Here is a 25,860-nt window from a genome sequence, read left to right as displayed (position 1 = left end):
AGATTCCATCGTTTGGATGCATATAAACTCGGAGAGAATGACGAATTGCTTGAAGCATCGCAATGCATGGCACTCGGTCACCCTTCTCATAGCTTCTTCCCACGGTCTTATAGAGTGAGTATCCTTGCAATTGCTTCTTGAGAGAACACAACCATAACACAAAGTCCTTTCCTTCTTCGCCTAATGTAATTCACCACTTCTTTGACCCCGCACTTCAAACACTTGACCTCGAAACCTCGTTGAACGAGCTTGAGAGAACACAACCATAACACAAAGTTATTTCCTTCTTCGCCTAATGGAATTCGCCACTTCTTTGACCCCACATTTCAAACACTTTGCCTCGAAACCTTGTTGAACAAGCTTGAGTGTTCACGTTCAGAGCTTCTTCCCTACTAGAGGGCACGTGATAAGAGACAATATCATCATCTTCTACTTTTCATTTGACTCCTTCTCCCTCTCTGCATTGCTACCCATTTTTATTTTTATTGTTAGATGAATCAATCAGGACTTTCACCACTGAGATTAATGAAAAAATGTCTTAATGAAGTGACAGTTTAAACCAATGGAGTGACAGTTTAAACCAAACCTTATATTAGGAGTTTGTTCCTATTTTCTACGGTGTAGTTTCAACTTCTTTATATCTATGTAAATTATATATATTTCTCATGTAATGAATGTAAGGAAGAGCCTGTTCTGCAGAGACAGTCTTATAGGTGGTGTTCCACACCTGTAAGTTGCTTAGGTTTATTAACAAATCTGATTCTTATGTACAGTGATGTGTGGTTTAACGGTAAGACACATGGGCGAAGCCCGGGAGGTCTGAAGTTCAAATCTCATTGAGTACAGTGACCTGCTGTGGTGGCGGCTAGAGGGGCGGACCCCCCTACCGTGGGTGTGCTCTTGCTAAAACCATAGGATCTTCTAGCCGGACCCCCCTACCGTGGGTGTGCTCTTGCTAAAACCATAGGATCTTAGTATACCCGACTTGCAGGTGGTTGGTTATGCTCTTGGTGTTATAGTGGCAGCAATGAGGTTTGATCCTGAGTCTCCCGTGGATTAAACTTGATAGTTACTTGATGGTATGAGAGCTAGAGGGTTGAGTACTACCTGTAACCCTGAGTGGAAGAGTATAGTAAAGGCTGAGACGTAGAAATTTGATTGGCGTGGTTTAAGGGCGATCAGCGCGAAATTCAACGCGAGTTGACCATTCTTGAATCGCGTGGACTGTGTGAAGTCTGCGTGAAGAGGAGGAAGCCTCTGTGATTCATATGATTCATCTACTGCGTGAGGAGATCTTAGCATCAGTGACGTTCATTCTGTCTATTGACATCGTTCTTTACCATGACGATTTTCCTTGTCCAGCCTTAACGCGATAGCTTAACCATGCATTGGAGGAGAAGGGCTCTTCAATCGCGAACAAGAGGTTCGGTTGAATGGTGCACACATATATATTGCATCCCTGCGGTTTTCATCATCATCTGCAAACAACATGTGCTTGAGAAAGACATCAAGTAGTGAAATAACCATCCTGCAATTTTAGATTCAGATTTTACATATCATCAGGCCTCTGTTGATTATTTTTTCAAGAATAGGATAAGAACGCACCAACATCAACGTTATTTTTTAGTTTTTTGCTTATGTTTATTGAAGCGTCGATCACTGTGGAGGATCTGTGTTGTGCATTTAGATCCGGGGGGCACCCGGACTGCCGAGGAGGAGGCCGCAAGAGGCCGGAGGGCGGCTGGACTACCGTGGAGGGGGCTAGAACTGCTGAGGAAGACGCCAAGATCCCTTGCCTGGAGTCCATTCATATCCCTTGCCTGGAGGCCGATGTTTCCTGTGACAGATCGTAGATACTCCTCCTATTGAGTGTTGAATCCAGTTTTGGGGAGGCGAAAGCTGCCACGAGTCTGTCGTGGAGAAGGCTGAGGAACACTGCACGTGGGCTCAAGCTCTATAAAGAGTCGAAGTCGTTGAGTCTCAGTCTATTGCTGCATATATTTTGTAGGGGTGACAAAGAGCCGACAGTGATTGGGGTTCAAGATCCAATTCGTAGTGTTGAATCCACTTTCATATTGAATCTGAGTCTTGTTTATGTTCACAGAGGTTTCATTAATTTTTTTTTAAATTAAAAAGTTTTCTTAATTTAATTCTTTAACTAAAAAGGGCTTTTTTTTAATAAAGGGGGCAAATTTCTTTTTAAAGAAGGAATTGGTGTGATATCTTAAAAAAAGCTTAAAAAAGGGTATCTAGGCTAAGTTTTTCATTTGATCTAGCATTTGTAGTAGTTTTCAAGATCTAGGGTTGTTTTTATTAAGTTGTTGGGGTTAAAGTTTTTTATTATTATTCAAGATAAATAATGAGATAGTATAAGCATACCTCAATGAGAATAATAAGCTGGATGGATCCAATTATTTTGGTTGGAAATTTAAACTGCAGATCGTGCTTGAGGGACACAATGCAAGAGAAATTGTGAATAATGATGAGGTGAAGCCGAACCTGCGGGAGGAACAACAACAACAATCCAAGACTAGGAAAAATGGGAGACTAAGGTGAGAATTCTCCTAAAATTGTGAGTCAAAGATTGCATTATTCCCCATATATGTGATTACAAGACTGCACTAGAAATCTAGAAGACACTCAACGATCTCTATGAGGTCAAGAACACCAATCGATTGATGTTATTGAAGAGCAAGATTCTCTCCATCAAGATGGAGAAGAATGAGATAGTTGTAGCATTTATTTCACAGATCAAGGAGCTCAAGAACAAGTTGGGTGATATCGGTGAAGTTGTGTTAAATACAAATTTGGGCACAATTACCATGAATGGTATCACTGACGAGTATCAAACGTTCACCACTGGCTTGAATGCAAGAGAAAAAGCCCCCGTGTTTGAAGAATTGATGGGGATCCTCATGCAAAAGGAGAAAAGGCAGTTGACTCATAAACCTTAGAGTTCAGATTTGGCCTTAATGGTGAAGAAGAATCCCTTTAGAGGAAAGCCAAATTTAGAACAGAAGAACAATGCAGCCCCATAGAGAAATATGCCCCCACCTCAAGGTACGTCTTTCAATAGAAATGAATTTGTGACCAAATGTTATTATTGTGGTAAAACTGGCCATATAGACAGACATTGAATGAAGAAAATGTTTGATGAAGGCCGAAAGAGACATAGACAACATGCAGGTCATTTTGTTGATGAGGAACAAAGTCAGAACCTGAGACTGTTCATATCTAACTTTGCGTTTGCGGCTAAGGATGATGAAGCAAATACCTAGTTTGTGGACTTAGGTACATCCATCCACATGAGGGGGAACAAACAGTGGTTTGAAGACTTCAAAGAGAGTAGCAGTGGAGAAAATATCTATCTTGGCGATGATAGAGGGTACCAAATCAAAAGTTGTAGTAATATTCCTGTTGTTTTTCCTGATGGAAATATTAGACATATTCATAATGTAATGTATGTACCCGGGATAATAAAGAATCTGATCTCTGTCTCTACGACAACTGATCAAAACCTCAAGGTAGAGTTTTATAAATCATATTGTGTTATTAAAGACATGTTGCATTATATGAAGCCTATTGCATCAGGTATTCGCGTGGGAGGATTGTACAAGTTAAATATCAAAAGCACACCACATCAGGCATTGACATCATCTTCCATGACTACAGTGGACTTATGGCATTAGAGGTTCGGCCATATTAACTTCAATGATCTGCTATTATAACATAAAAGAGTTATGGTCAAAGGTATTCCTGTTTTAAAACCTGTTCATATTGATTGTGATGCATGAGAACTAGGAAGGTTGCATAGAGATGAATTTCCTATGTATGTTGATAGAAGGAGCAGAGATATCCTCAAGCTAGCACACATATATTTATGTGGGCCTATGCAGACAAGGTCGTTAGGAAGTGCATACTAATTTTTAATATTTATTGATTACTTTACTATATTTACTTGGGCGTATTTCCTCAGGAATAAGAGCCACACTTTTGAATACTTCAAGGAGTTCAAAAGTATGGTTGAAAAGCATACAGGTAAATGCATCAGGATTCTCCGCTTGAATTAAGGGGGGGGGTACAAGAAAGCTTGTGTCCTCAAATACTGCAAAGATCATGGGATACAACAGTTTACAGTACCCCACACTCTTCAACAGAATGGGTTTGCAGAGAGTAAGAACAAAACCATTGTGGAGTGTGCTCACAGTATGTTAAAAAGTAAGAATCTTTCTAATGGTTTTCAGGTTGAAGCAATTAACACTGCAGTATATCTAAAGAATAGGAGTCCAATAAGAAGTTTAGATTTCAAAACTTCTTTTGAAGCCTTATTTGGCTATAACCCTGTAGTTAAGCATTTGAGAGTTTTTGGTAACAAAGCCTTTGCCCATCTCCCAGAGGAAGATAGAAAGAAACTAGATTCAAAGCCCATAAAATGTACTTTTTCCCAGTATTGTATAGAATTTAAGGCTTACAAACTGTTTAATCTCTCTACTCATAAAGTTTTTGCGAGTAGATATGTAGTCTTTCATGAGTAGGTTAATGATGGAAACCATGAGAGTGCTAATGAAGAATGGCACATGCCCTTGTTGGTGTAAGAAAGAAGTGATGAATCAAGTGACAACAATGAGCAGTAGTAGTTGCATGAAGGGAAAGAAGATGATGTAGTTGTCAAGCCAAGTCCACAAAAGGATGATTAGACAAGGTTTGAAGCTGCCCCACCATTCAGCAAATCAGGTAGGATTATTTAGTTGCCATCAAGATATAAGGAAAATGCTTTTATAACTAGTATGATGAATGTTGTTGAACCCTCTAGTTATAAAGAAGTCAGTCAATATAGTGAATGGAGGGCTGATATGGAAGAGGAAGATGAGTTAATTCTTAAAAACAAAACTTGGGATTTAATTACCTGAAGGAAAAAACCCATACAACGAAAATGGTTGTATAAGCCTAAATTTAAAGCAGATGGGAGTGTAGATAAGTATAAAGCTAGGTTGGTTGCAAAGGGGTATTCACAACAAGAAGGAATAGATTATGATGAAACATTTGCACCTGTAACTAAACTAAACGCAATCAAAATGATAATTGCTCAAGCTACCAAACACCATTGGATGATTCACCAATTAGATGTTAAATCTACTTTTTAAAATGGGGACTTAAAAGAAGAAGTCTACTTAGTGAAACCTGAGGGGTTTGTCAAATAGGGTGAAGAACATTTGGTTTGCAAGTTGAAGAAAGCGTTGTATGGACTAAAACAGGCGCCCAGGTCATGGTATGACAAAATTGATTCACTTTTCCTACAACATGGTTATAAAAGAAGAAAAGATGACCCTAATCTTAATACCATGTTTGATAAAGAGGGAAGGATTGTTTTGATTTCTTTATATGTAGATGATCTAATCATTACAAGGAATGTTGATAATCTCATTAAATAAGTCAAGGAGAAGATGTCACAAGTCTTTGAGATGAAAGACCTTGGATAGCTTCATTAATGTTTGGGTTTGGAAGTCTCGAGGGATTTTGGACAAACTTTTCTGTCATAGAGTATGTATGTCAGGAGCTTACCAGAAAAGTTCAGAATGGATCAGTGCAAAGTTGCAGCAATACCTTTACAGCAGAATATAAAACTTCAAAATGATGATGGATCTGAGGCATATGTGACTTTGTTTAGATAACTTGTTGGGAGTCTAATCTACTCGAATACAACTAGTCCAGATCTGGCTTATGAAGTCGATGCATTGAGACAATTTATGTAAAAGCCCCTTGAGAGCCATTGGGTTGTAGCAAGACGTGTTTTAAGGTATCTCCAGGGAACCTTAGATTATGGTATTGTTTATACCGATTCATTTGATGTTATATTGACAGGTTTCTTAGACTCTGATTGAGTTGGAAATTTAGATGAAAGATGATCCATAATAGACTATGCATTTAGCATTGGATCCAGGGTCATTACATGGAGCAACAGAAAGGAGAATATAGTATCCTTGTCTTCTTCGGAAGCTGAATATCAAGCTATGTGTGCAGCAATATGTGAAGCATTTTGGTTGAGGAGACTTCTTCTTGATGCTGAGAGGAACAGAATGTTGCAACAGTGATCAAATCTGACAACCAGAGCTCCATCAAACTTCGAAATAACCTATTATTTCTTAAGAACTGTTAACACCCAGGTTGTTCCCTTTGACTCCCAAGGGAATACGGCCGGGGTAACCACTGACAAAGCTTTGGATTATAGGTCCTAGCCTACCTATAATCAGAGAGGGCTCTCTCTTTAAAATTTATCTCTGTTTTGTGAGGATTTTAGGCTAGTTATGAGTTCAGTTTTGTTTAACGTTTTGGTTGAGTGATGTCTTTCAGTACTTAAGGTGGAAATCTTCAGACAGTTTTTAGTCCATTGGGCAATGGAGTCTGTGGCTACAGGTTGTTTGAAATGTTGAGTGAGATTGTTGAAACTGCAGGGCCATTTAAATATCTCATGAAACAAACTTGAAATTGTGATGATGAAGTGCGTTTAACCAGTGAAAAGCAATTAAGAATTTTCCACTAAGCTGGGGGTGTGAGAAAGAGATATATTGCACAGGAGCAGATTTGAATTCCTGAACAATAACCACTGTGAAAGATATAGTCTGAAAGTGCAACAATTAAGAATTACACCTTATAACTATAACTGAAGAAAACATTTATAACAGCATAGATTGAGATCAGGGTATCCTATGAATAAGTCCTGAAACTATTCTTTTTCTTTGCCATTAACTGTGAAATATAGAACATGAATGGGTTATGAAGAAATAATTAAAACACATAACGAAGAGTTTAAAGGAAACTTATTGTGCCATGAAATACGCAGGAATCCTCTAGCATTCAGCAAACACACACAACGCCTCAGACAACACAGAACTTTGGAAATTCCATCAGCCTTTGTATTAATACTCTGAACATTTACAGCATAAGATCTCTAGAAGAGAAAATCAACAACAACCCCTGCTCCTTCGGTGAGGGGAAATATATACAATCGGTGATACAAAATATCTGAACCGCTGAGTCACTTGAGAAATAAATATGTTCACCAACTTTACAAAATAGCAGATAGGGAAGTTATTACTGCTCTAGATACAAAGTGAATGCCCTTTAATGCTGTCAGAAGTCTTTTTGACCTTTGAAGGCCACTGAGTCGGCTGAGCGTTTTGTATTAATGCTGAATGATGTGTCTTTATGGCTTTGTCATGCTGTAGCTTTCTCGGCCCTGTCATCTGTAACTGTCAGTGCTACTTTAGTGGCCGAATTAGTTTGCTGAGTTGGCTCAGTTTATTCTTTTCCAAAAATACTGAATGCATCAAATTTTCCTGTACATGATGACTTATGTTTTTTGATTGCAAAACTTGATGAAAGGCTCTTGATTACAGTATCAACTGTATCATTTTGGTCCACCATTCCTGTGTGGGCAATTGATGTCTCAAAATTGCATCCAAGGTCTCATCTGCCTCTGTATATTTGTAGAAGTTTGGAGGCACTTCAAACAAATGTTTAATCTCATTCATAATAAAAAATAAGTTCTCTACTTTGTCATAGAGACTTTGCCCAGATGCTGGCCCTGTTTCTTCTGAGGTGCTTGGTCTTACAGTGATCTGATTGGTGGCAAATGTATTGACCCTTTTTGCATAGTTCTCATGTGAAAGTAGCCTCCCTGCGCTGTTCAGTAAGCCAGGAAGACCTCTGCTTTGTAATGCTGCAAACTTATCCATGAATTTGTTTACTTCTGTCTACATGTCTTGGCTTCTCCTTTCCAGTGTTTGTACCAGGCTTCTTAATGTAAGGACCCTCTTTATCAGCAGGATGGTTTCAGTTCTATTGGGGATTCCCATTGCTGCCAGCTGAGGACCTGTACAGTTATTGAGCACGTTAATCATTCTGTTGGCTATCTCAGGCATATTGCCTAGAGATGCCCTTACTCTCTGGACTTCCCTGTGTGCTTTGCCTATGAGCTCCATTTGCTCATGAATAGTCTCAATATACTGCCATTGATCTGTGATTGATTAGCCAATGTTGGCCCATAAAACTGTCTTGAGCTCAGCCACCACTTTGTCAAGGGTGAGCTCTTTCTCCAGCTCCTTTATCTTCTCCTTAAGGGCCTTTATTTCCCTTCCTTTTTCTGCTACACTTTGCTTGGATTTGTCATATTTTTCATTCAGCTTATCTAAATTCTCTCTGGCTTCATTTAGCTCTGCCATTTGGGCTTCTGAGGCCTGGATTTCATTCTTCAGCTTCTGCATGTCAAGGCTTGGAGCCTGCTCTGTTGTTGGTGCTGATGTAGATGGCGTTGTCTGTTCTGTATTAGGGGGTTCCTCAAGGTTGATTATTTGTGGAGGAGGCTGAGATGTTTGGCCTACTTCCTTTTGTTGTAGGGCTGCCTGCAGTGCAGCCTCTGATTATCCCAATTTCTCTTCTGTCTGGATCAGCTGTTTGTATAATGATATCAGCATGCTTACTGCATCTTGGTCATGCCTTAGCTGGGCAACCTCTTCTGTTTGTGGGTGAAGAGTTGCTGGGATCTTAACCATTTTTCTTAGTGCTGCCATATCTGCATCTCTTAGTTTCAGCAGCGCTTGTATAGCTTTGGTGTCCTTGGGATCATGCCCAAGTTCTATGATGATATCCTCCAATGCTTTGATTCGGTTGTCTTTTGCCTGAGAGGATGCTTTCTCCAACTCAAGTTGGGCAGCTGTATTGTTTAGGCTATTTTCCAACCTATAATTAACCAAAGTTTTTTCTGCCAGAGTGGCATATACCATCTCACCCGTTTGCTTATGCAATTCAATCTGATCCATAGGGTGGATGTCTTTTGCAATGACCTCAAGGTTGGTCCTTATATAGTCTGCAGCTGACTGTGGCGGCAGCATGGTTGGCATGAAATGACTCATTATCATTTTGCCCTCTTCTACATCATATGCAGACATCAACCTCTGTTGGTTTGTAGGAGCCATTTTCAATAGGTGATTGTACAGCTGTATCCTAAGTGGCTCATTCTTCTTTTTGATATCAATAAATTGTTGTTTGATGCCTGTTTCAGCTTTGCGTTGCTGGCTTGAGGAGCTGACTTCTCCTCCAACTGTTCTTTCTTGTTCCTGCTGAAAGGAACTTGCAGATGCCTCCATACTTGGTGGGCCCATGCCCAAAGATTGCCCCATAGGCATTTCTTCCTCAGAGAGGGGATTCATTTTGTGCCTTTTCTCCCCTTGATTTGTGGATGTGGTGACGGGAGTCTCCTGCTCTCTATCCCTCTTCTTTCCCTTTTCTTCTTTCTGCGGAGTTTGTAGCACTGAGGCCTCCACTGTCTTCTCTTGTCTAGGAGGCACATACTCTTGAGCCTGTTGCTCAGTGGATATTGGGGCTTCAGCTTTTTGTTCTTGCTGTTGTATTGGCTGCCCCTCTTTTTGCCCTTTTTCTTGCTGTTCTACTTGCTTTTCTGCTATAGGAGGTGGCTGTTCTTGCTCCATCTGCTTCTCTTTGCCTTTGCTGGAAGCCTGATAAGTAGCCTTGGCCACTTGCCGATGTGCTGTCGAAGATGAGGCAGCTGCTCCAAGTTGCCTTTGATATGAAGAGGAAACCTGCCCACAAGTTTCCAAGTCAGCCTCTTTCTCAATATTCTTTGCCTCTCTTTGTAGCATTTGCTCTCTAGTCATTGGCTCTTCTAGAGTGCCCTCTTTCCATCTTAGTAGATTGGCATATTTCTCAATATGAGGCAATATAATGTGAGTATAGCCACCCAATTTATGTTTTACCCTCCTTAGAGAAATGAAATGATTAGGGTCATAAGGTATCCAACGGAAACTAGTTTCTAATCGGAGGCCCTCTAGGATCCTATCAGCTTCCTTCCATCCCTCCTCCCTTTGGTTGTAAAGAAATGGGCCTAGCTGGTTCCTGACCTTTAGTTGCACTTTCTTGTTTTTACTATGGAAATGGATTTGGTCTGCATTTCCAAACTGCCTGAAATACTCCAAGGCAAATAGTCTCATAGGGACACATCTTGGCAGCCTATAAGGGTCCAACTCACAGCCATATATTCTGATTACTGTATGGCGTTGGTAAAAGTACCAATCACCAATGCTGTAGGCCTTTGAGAGGTGAAGTATTCTTTGCATCTCATCAGTCAATCTTGGAGGAGGGACACCAAATAACAAAGTCATAGCTGGATGAATGAACAGGTCTATGAATTCACAGTATGTGTATGGTGAATGGGAGGTGCAATGAAAAACTGAGGTCCAAAATACTATAGACCTTGGATTTCCCTGGGCATCAAGTTTCTTGAGAGGAATAGGGAAACTGTCTGGTTGATAAAATAGGAACAGATGATAGATGTATGAGGTGTATCTGAACACCTTTTCTCTTTCTAGATTCATCAGTTGCTCATGAATCTTGTTTGCAATATACTCAACATAGTCATAATGCACAGCAGGAGGCTTTCCAGGAGAAAATATGGACAGCATGGCCATTATGGTGTCATCAACATCCTCAACTCCCCTGTACCCCAGGACATAGCTGATCAAATCCACCAGCATCTTCCCCAAGTCATTGAGATATGGATGTCCAATAGGAGGTGTTCTCAGAGCTTCAGAGCTTGGCTGAATAAATAACTGATTAATCTTGATGACCTGGGCACTGAACAGCCTGCCCCCCTTTTTTAATAAGTCCATCATGGAGAGAGGAGTCAATGGTCTTGCAGAATGAAAGTTGATCATTTGATTTATGGCCTCAGGGGTGATATGGAACAAGACTGCACCTGATGTACTGAGGACAGCTCTTTGACAAGGATCATAGTTCTCACAGCATCTATGGATCAGGTCTGGAAGGACATTGACTTGAGGGAGGTTGTAAATGGGCAAGTTGGAGTCCCAAATCCCTAAAATATCAGCTCCACTGAGGTGTTGAGCTTTCAATTCATTTAGCATATGAATATTAAACTTAGAATTTATTGAGAACAAGTCTATCATCTGATAATCTTTATCTCCTAGGGCCTTCCATTCTAACTCTCTTTGTGGGGCGTTCAGAGGTTGAATATTCAGGGCTACTGGTGTTTCCATGGTTAAGTAGTACTATGACTTGTACTAGAACTGGTGTTACTAAACAGAGCAACACAGAGGGGTATCTCTGGAACAGAGAGGTGAATTGCAGAGGAACAGAGGGTAACTGGTAGTGCCAACAATTGAAATATTGCACAGAGGACTGATAGAGCAAATGCCAGGCCTAGTGAAACTGTATTCATGGTGAATTAGTGGAGCTCGGGTCTTAAGTTCACGAATGCGCGAACTGTCTGTGAATTTAGGAAAATTTGGCTAAATGCGGGTTCTGCAGAGGAATTCCGACCCAACAATTGAAAATAGATACTGGTTATTGGAGGTTTGCTGGTAGTTACAGTGTTCCTCACTCTTTTTAAGCTATCTTTGGAGAATTATGGACAAAACCAGGCGCGGAGGGAACGATTTGGATAAATACCTTATGAATTGTCGGCAATGGTTACAAATGCAGGTGGATTGGATGCGCCCATGGTCTTTGTAGCAATTTCTGCAGGTTGGCGACGGATTGGTCGTAGTATGCATGCAGAGCAGAACAACTTTTGCAAAAAGTGAGAAAAACGCAATTTTCGGCGAAAATATGGACTTTTGGACCATTGGCGCCTTTTTTTGGATGACGTCAACATGACGTCATCAGGTGGGGTCAGGGTCGGGTGACGTCAGCATGACGTCATCGGGTGACCCGCGGCCTGTGAGTGGTCCACGGGGATTGCATAGGTGGCGAACATGTCGGAGCGGTGGCGGGCCGGGCGATGATGAGGCGGTGAGGTGGCGTGACGTGGGCACGTCGTGGCGGTGATGAGGACGTGACGAGACCAGCGGTAAACCAGAAGCGGTAAGTGGTTTTTCTCGGACCGCTCTGGATACGGAAGCAGTATTGTCAGAGGGCGACCCGAGAAAATTTGGGGGTGATGCGTGGCAGAGGCCTGACATCACCCTCTGACAGTTTCTCGGGCAATAAAGCGCAGTCATCGGGGCCGACCCGATATGGATGTGGGCCGTCGGATGGGAAAACCTAGATCCGACAGTCGACAGGTCATCAAGTTGTTAGGACAATACGGCAGCAGGTGGGGAATAAAATAACATTATTTTCGACATACGCGCCCGGCGGAAACATTAGAAAAGTGGGTTTTTTGACGGTGTTACGGGCAAAGTGGATTATGCGCGGGCTCATTTACAAAACCGGGATTAAGGTTATTAATCCAAGCTGATCTTGGATTAATCCCAGGATTAATTTATAGCGCTCTGTGGGTCGCGCTCTAATGTTTAGCGCTCAAAACATTTGAAACCAATCATAGAGCTATAATGCTCGGGGAAGGGGATATGTAATTTTTTGGGTTTTTTGTATAATTTACATAGTAATAGGGGAATAGGGGGTATAGGGCATTACATAGTAAGAAGTTAGGGGTTAATATGAGTGGAAGAGGTGGATGAGGAGTGGAAACACTAAGTTTTATATGGAATCAACTTAGTTTAGGAGGTAGATCAAAATGAAAAGAATTTTAGACAAGAAATGTGGCTCTTAAAGAGACAAGAACCAACACAAGACCTTGACTTCTTTCATGAACACAACTGGTGTAGGGATGTTAGCAATAAATGTGAAGGGGGGAAATTAGGAAGTTAGACATGCTCCATTGAGTTGCTGCAAAATGATGGAGGAGAGGACCTTCTGTATCCATTGATGTTTCCTTTATGTTAGACCAGCAAAATTCAATTGAAAGGAATGACATTTCTGCAACCCCATCTACCTACCCATCTACTTGCCTAGCATTTTTTGTTTCTTCATGGAGGGTGCACTTAGACTTGCAGACCCTCATGTGCCTTTTCTTTTCCTTTCACTTTTTCTTTTGATTTTCTATCTAGAACTACCCTTATTGCTTCCAAGGCCCCAGATTAAGCAGTTGGGAACCTTAATTCTCTACCTAACTATTGGTCTGCCAAGATTAAACAGTTTGGATAGACTTCTTTCTCTATTCTACAACAAAAATTGAAACATGGCATGATCCAGATTAGGCTGTTGGACCATCCATCCAAAATTCAGTCGACCTCAAGCTATGTACACATATTGCCTTCTCTTGAAAATATGGGATCTTTGCATCACCAAAGCAGAGCATATTTGGAACTTCTTTTGCCAATCATGAAATATGAAACCTATTGGTATAGGTATCTAACAAGAACAAAAAGCATATCGATACACAATTTCATTTTGTCAGGGAGAAAGTTGAGTCAAAAGAAATCCATATTCAGTATTGTAATAGTTGTGACAATGCTACTGATATTTTTAGGAAACCTCTTGGTACAATCAAGTTTGAATTATTTAGGGAAGTGTTAGGCATATGTGAAAATCCATTTCTCCATTGAGGGAAGTGTTGAGATTAATGAAGAAATGTCTTAATGGAGTGATGGTTCAAACCAAACCTTAGATTAGGAGTTTGTTCCTATTTTTTAGGGTGTAGTTTCAACTTCCCTATATCTGTGTAAATTATATACATTTATCATGTAATGAATGTAAGGCAGAGCATGTTCTGCAGAGGTAGCCTTAGAGGTGGTTTTCAACATCTGTGATTTGCTCAGGTTTATTAATAAATTTGATTCTTATATTTTTTACATTCACAACATTTTTATACAAATATACATGCACCCAAAGATACTTTCATGTCTCATGGTAAATATTTGTTGTGACTGGAGTGTGTTTGGCCACTACTTCACCACTCTCGGTCTCCTCCACCATCTTCTTCTGAAACAGGAACTTGTCCCTTGACCATGTGGGACTCGCTCTTCACCATCTTTGTAGTAGTAAGATAGGTTCAGAAAGGGAATCCCTAGGGCTTGCAATTTCTGTAGGCCTCCTACATATCCTCCAATTCCTGTGAGTATATGGAAATATTACATGCTAGGTCATCACTGATATCAATTTCCTATTACCTCTTGTATAAGATGAAGAGATTCTCAGTCCAATTAAGATTGCTAGTCCATGTGATTTCCTCGAGCTTTTCGTGGAGTCATCGACATTGTAAACTATGTCCTTAGCTCCCTTTTGAAACATATTCGCCTTTATCAAAATCAACTTCACTATCTTCTTCTTCTTTCTTTTCTTCTTCTTTTCTAAGGTACAAGGCGTTTTTTCCTCTCAAACCCGCCATCTCTCTTTGGAAAAGGGAATTGTAAAACCCTCTTCCCCTTGGCTCTCTATACACTCTATATTGCTACTCACCGCATCTATCGAATGAATATACAACAACTCTCTTCTGGCACAACAAAATCCACAATCTTAAATTTCATGAATAATTCCATAATATAATTTCTTGAAATTTCTCCTCCAAGAAGCTCGACCTAGTTTAACACATTTGACGAATATTTCCAACTCGTCATGCTTGCTAGGATGTGGAAAACAGCAAACCAAAAAAATTCCTAGCCAAGAAGTTAATGCTCTTGTGCTCCTCCCGGAACTACAGGTTAGTCAGGCCCATAAACTTTGTTTAACCACAATCACATCCATCTTGAATTCTCTGCACCACTTCTTCCACCCAACTGGAGAGGGTAACCAAACATTTCTCAGCTAGTGCACTTTGTTAGAAAACTCCCTCGCTAGGAGAAGCAACAAAATAGAAACAAAAAATGTAGAAATCTTACAAGGAGAGAAGACCAAAGAGAAAGATAACGAAAAAAATATAACCCAGAAAAATATATGCGTTGCAAATTCCACTCTATAGATTGTTGCAAAGGAAAAGTTGTTAGGAGAAATCCATTGTAAATAATGAGAGGCTAACTAGAATTTAGATTCCTTTCAGTAAGTGAAACATAACTTACATAACAGTCAGGCCCTATTCAGATTCTTTTCAGTGAGGTAAGCAAAACTTTACTTAACTATCAGGCCCTCCCTGCCATAGTAGCAGGGACGTGATACTTCCTCCCCAAACTCGTCTCAAGCACTAAAAACCCTCATATACCAAACTACTGAGATAAACAAACTCTATTGCCATGTACAACACTAATTTTAAACTCATGAAAAAATAAGAGGATAGACCAATATTCTAAATTAAATATATCATACCTACTTTCCCTCCATTACAAATTCACATCTCATGTCATATATATTTCATTTTCTTTATATGTGCATTAACTATCATTTACATTTAATTTTTTTAATAGTTATCTTCGGGTCTCAACTATCCACAATAGAATAGATGGGTGGAAAGGAAGAATTAAATTGTACATGATATGGCAAGAATAATGTTGAGTGAACCAACTTTATTAGATAGGTTTTGGAGAGAAGTAGTCAATAATCCAATCTACATTCTAAATAGAGAGCACATTAATGTTAACAACAACAAAACACCTTATGAACCATGGAAGGGTATACCAAAAATAGTCAAATACTTAAAAGTTTTTAAGAGTAAGTGTTACATAAAGATATATGATGAGGATTTGAAAAATTTGACTCTAGAGTTGATGAAGGTGTCTTTCTTGGATATTGATCAAGAACAAAAGATTATATATGTTACAATAAATCTTTATGCAAAATTGTAGAAATTACAAACGTGAAAGTGGATGAAGAAAGGATTCAAAAGAATAAATAACAAAAATATAAACATCTAGAAGAGAAGAGTTTCAAGGAGGAAAAGAAACAACAAGAAATACAATGTCAAGATACAAAGGCATAGTTTAGGCTTATTCATAAGAATTATTTAGAAAATATAATGATTGGTGATAAATATATGGGAGTACAAACTAGATGAAGCTTATCAAGTAGACTAGAACATGAAATTTATCCTTGCTATCTAAAATTGATCCTAAGAATTTCACAGAAACTAGAAAAAACAAGCATTGGGTTGATGCAATGGAATAAGAGCTCAATCAAATTGAGAAGATTGAGACATGAGAACTTGTTCCAAGTCCAAAAGATAAAAATGTGATTGGAAACAAGTGGGTTTTATAAAACAAGTTGAAATAAGATGTTCAACTAATAAGAAATAAAAAAAATGTTAGTTTACAAACGCTATGCTCAAGTTAATTGTATTGGTTCTGAATAAACATTTTCTCTACTTACATGACTAGAGGCTATTAGAGTGTTTTTTAGAATTGGCATGTTCTAAGAACTTCAAATTCCATCAAATGAATGTCAAGTCAGCCTTTCTCAATGGAAATCTAGAAGAAGAAGTATACATCGAACAACCAGAAGGGAGAATATCGCATGACCTATTATTCAAGGCTTGAAAAATATCTACAATAAAAAGGATTTAAAAGATTATTTATTGATGGTAATATCTGCATTAAGGAAGAAGAAGAAAATCAATTGATTGTGGTAGTTTATCTAGGTGATATAACTTTTGGAGTTAATATGAACCACATATGAACAAAATATACAAAGAGTTTGCATCGGAAATGCAAAAGCAATTTGAGATATCTATGCTTGGTGAACTATATTTTTTTCTTGGTTCATAGTTTATCGATCCAAAAAAGGAAGATTTCTTTCACAAACTAAGTATATCAAGGAGATGTGGAAGAAATACACAGTGGAATAATGTCGACCAGTTAGCACACCCATCATCATAAGTTGTAAATTGAATAAAGATGATGAATCTCTAGAAGAAAATAAAACATTGTACAGGGTAATGATAAGCAACCTAATATATCTGACAACATTAAGACTAGACATTATGCAAGAAATGAGATTGCTTGCATGGTTGCAAGATGCACCAAAAGAAATTCATCTTCAAGTAGTGAAAATAATATTCAAATATCTAAAACACATTATGAGTGATTATTTCCCTCAACCATGTACCAAAAAAGATGAAACAACCCCTTGTTAGATGCTAACATGCAACAAGAAGATTGTTAATATAAAAAACAGGTTAGATCCGTAATTCATAAGATAATAAAAACACATAATTACTCTTATGTAGCTAATAGAGAAAAATATCATCTTATAAGTGAAGCCCAATGGAATGAAAAGAAATAAGTCTAGTGCTCATAGAATCTACCATAACTTCACCTTATCATATAAAATGCTGCTAAGGAGAAACTCAATCTCTCTTTAGGGATGGGCCTTGTATTTCTCTCTCTCTCTCTCTCTCTCTCTCTCTCTCTCTCTCAATCCCCCTTCCTTTTGCATAAAAACACTACCATAACATTGCTTTGAATGTCCCCCAAATGTCTCTTTTTTCCTTGTCCTTGCTCCTCTTTTTATAAACCTAAGTGGATAATCTTTGCATGGAAAACCTTCCACAATCACTAACATGTCTTTTTAGTGTAGAAATTTCAGTTAGGTTTAATGTTTCCTTGACCACAATGCAATGATATCGAAATGTGAGACTAGAAATTGTCAAATACACTGGCTAGTAAGTCTTAAGTGCGTAAATTTCCACCATGACTATTTCGTCAAGATCCACGTGGCCACTTGAGTTTCTTGAAGAACATACATGCGATGTTAGGTGAGAAGCCAAAAAGTTATGCAAGTAATGAAACTACAATTTATTCCTTTCCATCTTCCTCTCTTAGGAATTTATTTCACCAAGGAACGTTTTTATTGATGTTTAAACTTGTTTTTAACATGATATTGTCTTTCTAATGTTTATACAATAGGTGTACAGAGTTTTGCGATAATAGTTTCCCCTTGACATGAAAGGGGGTTTGGAAAGGGGTATGGAAATCTATACCTGAAGTACATAAAAACTTATTGTGTTGTTGAACAAGGTATCACTAAAGTTGTCAATCAAATAGGGAGGGATATAGGTCAGACAAGCCCAAGGGATTGAGTGAGTTACAACCTGCATGAATCAGTACACACATGTGAAAAATATTGATCTTAAATTTCTTGATACAAATAAGGAGGATATGTCCCATGCTCATGGTAAATGTCAAAGTAAAGTACAAAATACAATTATCGTCATTCAACTCCATGTACAATGATATATCTCTAAACTCGTTGAAATGGATGATGTTGTAACTGTTGATCTGAATAAGCCCATAGGTTTGGAGGACCAGAATCAAGAAAGAGTTACATTGGTAGAAACAAGACTTAGTAACCACAAGGGGAATCCCCATTAATGGGGAATACAAATGTAGTGTGTGTAATAAGGTCTTCAAATATTCATGCAGTCAATGCAACTCATCCCCATGTGAACAAGTGTTGTTGGAGTCTAACATGGGTGGAGCATATCAAATCAAGGAGCACTGATGTCTCTCTTGGGATGATCCAGGACTTCCTACACATTGAAGGAGTAAGGATCCAAAGAAAATGTACCAATGATAGTTGCAACTTGTTGGCATTTGAATAAGTTGTGTTGAAGTTGAACAAGGGGAAGGCCTAATGGATTAGTGATCACTTATTTATCTTCTAGCCTACCTTGACGAGAACTGTGATAATGAAATGGTAATCGAAGGAAAAAACAATATTAGACATATCATAAATTATGGATAATGAATGTTGGTGTTGATGGAACTTAACATCACATGAGGGATTTCCAAAAATAGTAGAGTAACCATAACTTGTACTAACATGGGGACTTTGAGAAAATGTGGATAAGGTCATGTCAATGAGATGGATGACTTCATTTGAACATATCATATAAAATGATGACTGAAATTGATGGCAGTGACAAGGAACATTTGGGTGAGAAGAGAGAGATAATAGTAAGTGTTATAAGTGTTAGACCGAAGCAAATGATGGAATGAAATGGCAAGAAGTGTCATGGGGTTGCTGGTGCCTAAGGGAAAATATAATCAAACAAAGATAGACCAAGATTAATGATGGTAAGCATCGAACCTATTATAGATGACATAATTAGTGGTGTGACAAGGAGTACTAGGGGGAGAGGATAGTAAGAATGAAACAACAGGACTACTATTAATTATTGGCTATAGTCGAACCGACTCAGGTGACTTAATGCAGATGCTCAAAACAAAGGAAACACGACATTGCTATTGGTATATAATGGTTGATAGCATCAAGAAGTCAAAGTGTCATAGGGCGAAGAGGGCGGTATTATTTTTGGGGCTTATTTGCTACCACGAAAAAAATAAAAAATAAAGGAAAAATACTGCTAGAAGATGGGTGCTCACGTGTAGTTGTTTGTGTTCATTAGTGATAAAAATAATCGAGGTAATCGTACCATTGGAGTGTATTTTGGGGGAAGGTGGATGAATCAAATAAAATGTAGGTGACTTAATGCAGATGCTCCAAACAAGGGAGACACGACATTGCTATTGGTATATACCGGTTGATAGCATCAAGAAGTCAGGGTGTCACAAGGTGAACAGGGGGTATTATTTTCGGGGCTTGTGGGCTACCATAAAAAAAATAACAAATAATGGAAAAATAGCACTAGAAGATGGGTGCCCATGGTGTAGTTGTTTGTGTTCATTAGTGATGAAAATAATCGAGGTAGTGGTCCCCTTGGAGTGTCTTTTTGGGGAAGGTGGATGAATCAAATAAAATGAAGGGCTCATAGTCGCATGGAGACAGAAATTAATTTGCAGCTTCATAATCAATTCTTGATGAAACCAATGGGGAGGGAGTCTGAGGTGGGTCAGAAAATGTACGAATGAGAGAGAAGATGTAGTTGAAAGTGATGAGAAAGGAAAATATAGACTCCCAAACCTATGGAACATCGACATCGATGCCAAATAATCAAACGGACCTACAAGGATAAGCACTGGGTAGGTAAATGTGCATCTAGTTCGAGTGATCATACAACTTTGTGTACAGCAAGTCATAGTGAACATGAGTGGATGTGAGTGTTTGGTTACAAGAGGATAAAAATAAAAAATGCAATGAGAGGGAAACTGAGACCCTAGATGCTAGTTTAATTCATCATACCTAATGATATTGTTGAAGCCTCATTGATGGTGTGAGACATCATATGGGGTCTACATGCAGAATCTATACAAAAAAACCTTAGACTACCGCACATGAGAGTGCTCAATCATAATAAAGTTAGAAAGGAAGATAGGGAATTGCTAGGTAAATATGGGTACACTTGTATGAGTGCACGATGAAATAGCTCCCATATGAAAGTCTCTGAAATTTGGAATAGAAGATACCATAATTAAGGGTTCATCGGAAGGAATCCAACCATTTAGATGAGTCTAAAACAATGAAAATATACTATATACAGATGGGATTGTCTCTCGCAAGTTTCAAGGAAATACACATTTCAAATACAACATGTTTAATGGGTGTGGAAGAAGCATTCCATCATGGTTTGCTAGGACATATTCCCCCTTAGGGAGAAACTTGTGGATGATATAGGGGCCAAGCCATCCAGGTTTGAACAAACCGATGCCAATTTTTGAGGTTGGTTTATGATAGGTGAGAACAAGGTCTCATTCATAAAAAATGTAGGGATGAACATGTTTGTCATACTAAGCCTTGGAAATATGCTTCATGGCTTTGTTTTGTTGTGGCGAAGCATGTTGGTTTTCCTCCAAAATTTCCAAGCTAAATAATATATTCTTAATTGGGGAAGTTTCAAGAAGGAGCTCAACCATGCTAGTATTAGATTCCCTAACCAATCAACATGGCCAGGTGGAAGGAAATCCTTAGATTCCATAGTGTACTAACTTTCTAAAGGGTCAGTGGAGCTAAATTGAGTTGGTAAGAACATGGAATGTTGATGCATTTCATCCTATGGATAATAAAGTTTTTTGAGAGCTTCCAGAATATCTTCATCAGATGTGAAGATCATTTTTAGTGGAGGTGGTTAAGGAGGGAGATTTTGGATGACCTCATCTTATAGTAACAATGATACTATATCAATTGTTGATAAATAAATTATATCAAAGTAATCATCATCATCACTTAAACATAACAAGTAATAGTGCTCCATCATAGTTGTCATGTGATCGAGTGTGGATGGTGTGGGATTTTCAGGTGGTAAAGATGAAGAGGAGATACTGGCATTCCCCGCAGCATGGTCCATGGAACAAGGAGAAGAGTCAGACCTAGGGAAGAGCATGAGTTGTTTGAAGTGGCGAGTCTCTTTAGATCCATTAGAAGATATGCAAAAGAGATCATCACGGGGTGGACGTCATCTTTGTTAGGCTAATAATCAAATGATAAGAGGGGCATTATTCTTCTGCATCAGAAAAGGTTTTCGTATTGTAATTTGCGACCCCTTTGCAATGGAGATTCAAACATCAATATGGGATGGTTCATGTTAAATAGATATTACAAGATAGTCTACGATGGTTTATAGGTGATGGAGACCAGATGTGATAGTTTTCATGGTTGTGCGATATGGGTGCACAACCTCCTAGTAGATGTGACATAAGTGTTATCCCTTGTGGGGTCATGAAAAATGTGCACATCTCTATGATATGTGTAGGTACAATGAGCATGAAATGATGGTTATTTCTTGTCACATAGGGAATCACTCTGGCGGATGTATATTTTGATGGTATCTAGCACAATGTGACAAAATACATAAGGGAAGATGGGCTCCTTGCATGTGGTGAATCCATTATTTTGATTTATTTTGATTATTCAATGGATCATGATGGTCCACTACTAAAGGATGCCAAAGTGGTTTATGTAGTTTGGGAGGGAATCCAAGTTGAGGTTTTGGATTTAGGTAGTTTTCGTGGTGGGAGAAGCATAGTGTTTGAAGGAGGGATCGTGGATGAAGATGTCCATAATTTGGTGAAAACTTCTAATCTTCCAATCTATATGAAAGATAAAGGATTCGAATGACAATATTACTTTCCTTTGGGGTCTCTATGGGAGTGTGGGTTTGGGAAATGGACACTTTAGATTGGTTTGAGAGTGAAAAGAGAATCCTAATACTGAGAGAGATTTAGACAATGATAAGTTTAATAAAAATACACAGCATAGATGGAACATGGGTTGTTAGTACACAACTTGCAAGGTCGTGTGCATCGTTCTAGGCATGGGCTAGATGGAATTGAAGGTAAATTGAGGGACTCCCATAATGCTGGTAGCTTAGGGAATTTATTTATGCTGCGTCTAATAATGCCATAAATAGCACACGAACAAGAAGGAATGATAGGTGGGTGTGGTGGTGTTTGGGTACCTTCATTATTCATATGTGGGTCAATGTTTTGCAGCGCCTTTCTTTAATTCTGTCATCGGGTCACTGCAAGGATTTTGGAAGGGCATTCAGGTGGGAAAGGGGTCAAAGGTTGTGAGGTTGAAAATGGTGTCTTGGTATGATTAAGGATCATATGCATGTATGACTTAAGAATATTTTGTGGTAGTGATACATACTAGACATAAATGCCAAGGGTGAGATCAGGGAGTATAAGAGTGGCCATTATAGGATGCTCTGCTCAACTTAGTATGGGACATATAAAAGGTACTTGAAGGATGGGTTGGTCATCGGTGCAAAATGATGGACTAGATGTGGAGGCTAGACCTATCCTAGAAGGTTTTGAAAGAGAGGGAGTCTCCTTAGTAGTTGAGTGACAGTGACTAGTGCCAAACTAAGGACTAGTTGTGGAAGTCACAAGTATTGTATAATGTTATGAAAGAATGGAGTCTCTTTAGTGGTTAAGGGATCTTCAGATGCTGAAACCATCCACATAGATTGTTGAGGATTTAATGGTATATTGGGAGGAGCATTAGTGTATACTCCAAGTAAACATGATTATTTAAAAATACTAGGTCCAATGGCATGTAGAGGTAAAGTAGTTGAGCATCTCCTAAATATAGGTAAGGTGTTTTAAGCATTGGTGGAGGAATGAGGCTTGTAATAAGTGATTTGATCAATGGTGATAGAACTCCCATAAAGGGGAACATCATAACATGAAATATAGAGGAATGTTATTCCTTCATGGAATACATGAATCTTCATCCTAGCAAGATATTGTAATCTAAAGGGTCATCGATAACCTTGATGTCTAATAGGAATTTCTTCCATGCCAATTCGGTTGTTGCATTTTGATACACCTCATGGGTTTATATGGTCATCCATTACAAGCACACAATGGGATGTTAGAAGAATTTGGTTTGGGAGGAAATAATTTCTTCAAAATATATGTGGACATGACACATGTACATGCACCTTCATATATGATGCAATGATGGATGATGAGGTTGCAGATAGTGGTTGGAAACTAAAACACAACTGCATATGGGAGTTGTGGTGCAAAATTATCTAGATATTATAACATATGATGGAAATGGTTGGGGTCTATTTTACAAAGAGTGTTCAATAATGCCTTGTGCTAGGTGGAGAAAGATTCAAGAACTTTGAGGGAAGACATGGGGGCATGTGATTATGCCAATTCATCTAATACACTATATTATTGAGCAACCTTGGCATGAGGGTTATGTGTAGCTTGTCAAATACGAATTATAGGAATTCATGGATTGGAATATGGTCACAATATTTGTAGTGGGACATTTGTTTCAAGAATGGTACCTTCTATCTAAGGTGGAGGCGTAGGGGGTTGGTAGTTTTCATTCTAAGTTTGTAACAAGACATGGTCTGATTGCATATAAATATTCTACTATGAGGGATTCGTAGGTTGAGATAAGGATGGTGAATCGTTATGGTGAACCATGCCCTTAGATGGAAATGGATCCTATAAAATAGTGGTAGAGGGTTGTGGTTGACCCTGGGTGGAAGTGGCTTGGCTTCCTATTGTTGTCATATTTCTAGTAATTGAGGAAATTGGTGGGTGTAATGATGCTTGACACACAAATATCACAAGGAAAATTGGTCTTACCTCATGATTAACATTGTCCTCATCCTTGTCGCTAGTGATGGTTATTTTTGGGAAGACCAGGACCTTCTGTAGGTTATTTTTTGTTTAAATTAGGTTAGCGCTGAGCGCTTCCCTGTTGGCATGTATTATGATCACCTCCTTTGTTTTCATTAAAATGATGCCCTTGTTTATGAAGGTTTAAGGGTTTTGCAAAGTTGATCTTCTCGAAGGACTGAGCCTAATCTTGGGGACTTGGTTGGATAATGTTAACTCCTGTATGGGGCTTTGCAGGAGGTTGAGGAGCTCCTACGAAAGGATAATATGGGTTAGACATGCTAGGGAAACTTTGATCAGTGCATGTCACTCCATGACTATGAGGTGCAACCAAGGTGGAAGTGGTAGGAGGTTGTTAGGGTGGAGCATAAGGTTGGTGTGCTGTTGTAGTCCGTCACGTTGAATGGTGTGAGTCACAAGTTCTAAGAATGAGATCATGAGACCATCAGCCACATGGGATGCTACAAGTGTCATTGAATCAAGGGTACGATGCTAAGGTGCATCATGAAGGAAAATATATAGATACCTTGATTGACAGTGAATTAGGACATATTGTTGGGCTTTGGTAATTACCTTGGCTTCAATAGAAGGCACGGTCAAAGTAGCATCTTTGGAAATCAAAGGGACGAGAGATTTCAAAAACTAATAAAGTAGGAATGATTCATCGAGTTTGATTTTACATAGTTTAGGACATCACTTCCATTTGTGAATGTGGTCCGAAATGTGGACAACCATAGTCTAGAAACATTTCGATATAATTTCAATCCCAAGATTGTGGTGGATAGGAAATTGGGAGTAATTACGAAACTCTAGTGCCAATGAATCGAAGGTGGTGTGTTTCATGGTAGGATGATTAATGTACTATTTGGCATAGTTGTTGATCAAGGTTTGTTGGAATAAGTGAAGGAGAGTATAATATTTTGTGTAAGTGTTGGATGAACACCATAAATGAAATTATATCACATGACCAGTGGGGTTCTCCATGGGTTTAACCTTGAATTTTGAGGCATCTACAAGAATATTGGCTAGAATTACAGGCCAATTTGCATTATAATGATTAGGATCATTGATGATTTTGGTGAAGTCTAGAAGGTTCAGGTGTTACATAAAGGCAATGTGTTGGGACTAGGCAGATTTTGTTGTCATCCAACAATATTGGTGAGTGGGGGTGCTCTTGGAGGAGTTGATGTTGAGTTAGATATGAAGGTGAGTCAAGAGGATCTATTGAATGGATATAAGTAGAAAGTATGTTAGCAAAGAGGATTCGACTACCAACGCTTGAGATACTCATGTTGTTCTTCTCCTGGGTAGTTTTTTCTATCTGTTTATTAAGTATTTTTCAACTCCCTACTGAACCAACTTATGTTTCAAATGTATAATGACAAAGGGGTATTTTTTGGATGCCTAACCCTAGTGTCCTACTTGAACTACTTAATTATTTTGTGCCCATCCTATGGTGTTTAATCTTGGTGAATTAATATTGTGGGTTCATTTTAAAGGAAATTTGAATTAAGGAGTGATTGAGGTGAACAGCGATGTTTTTATAAAAGAAAGAATCTGGAATAATTAATAAATAATTTATGAGTGTTAAAACTTAAAAAATGATTCCTACACCAAAAATTGTTTACTTGCTTGAATAACACATAGGTCTAACTACATGAGGGGAGTTAGAATCAAAACATAATACATTGTTGATTTCCAAACCACACTCAGAGGAACACAGAGAAAAGATGATACTTGGTATTAGATTTCAGAGTGATTTGTCTTTGTGTGTGCAATGTTTAAACTAGAATTGCATGGTTTCTTTGAAACAAAATATGAAATTTTTTTGTAAATTGAAAGAAAAAAGAATTCTATTTAGGGTGGCATTGGACCACTAATTAAATATTTCTTTTAATTCTAAGTGAATTTCCCCTTAGACTATCTAGGCTAAATTTTATTTAATTGTTTTTTAATGTGGTTTTTTATTTTACTGGTTGCAGAAAATAGAAATAAAGGAGTTGTAGGCCTCAAACCAGAAAATGGTAACTGCCAAATATGATAGACATAGAAAAAATGGTTTTATCTCAACAAA

The sequence above is a fragment of the Pinus tabuliformis genome, chromosome 4_2, assembly GCF_031772625.1.
Source record: "Pinus tabuliformis cultivar Carrire ecotype Pingquan chromosome 4_2, CPIR1, whole genome shotgun sequence".
Lineage (NCBI taxonomy): Eukaryota > Viridiplantae > Streptophyta > Pinopsida > Pinales > Pinaceae > Pinus > Pinus tabuliformis.
Note: the sequence above shows the minus strand (reverse complement) of the source record.